Genomic DNA, 348 nt, shown 5'->3' with positions numbered 1-348 from the left:
CTTAAGCAAAACTAGGTCCCACAAAAAAAGAATGGCTATTAAGTTCAAATCCTTAAAGTGACGACTTAAGCAAAAGTTAGAATGCAAAAAGAAAAAAAACCAAGAACTACGTTACGCCTTGATCCTTCATATTAGAAGGTACGTAGGCAGCTTGGTCTCATTGTCAAGTTGGCGTCGATGATTCAAATATAAATGTTATGTACTTTATGCTCGAATGTTAGTAAAAGTGCTTAAATGAGGCGTTTATTTCTCTCTACTTTCTACACGTGGGTGTTTTCTTGAGTCCCTTACTGATCTATGCTTTTGAATTAATTTGCATCACTTTGATATTTAATAAAATTCAACATT

This window comes from Theobroma umbraticum, unplaced genomic scaffold (assembly GCF_002168275.2).
Source record: "Theobroma umbraticum cultivar Fairchild unplaced genomic scaffold, ASM216827v3 scaffold_106.0, whole genome shotgun sequence".
In the NCBI taxonomy this organism is placed as follows: Eukaryota; Viridiplantae; Streptophyta; class Magnoliopsida; order Malvales; family Malvaceae; genus Theobroma; species Theobroma umbraticum.
Note: the sequence above shows the minus strand (reverse complement) of the source record.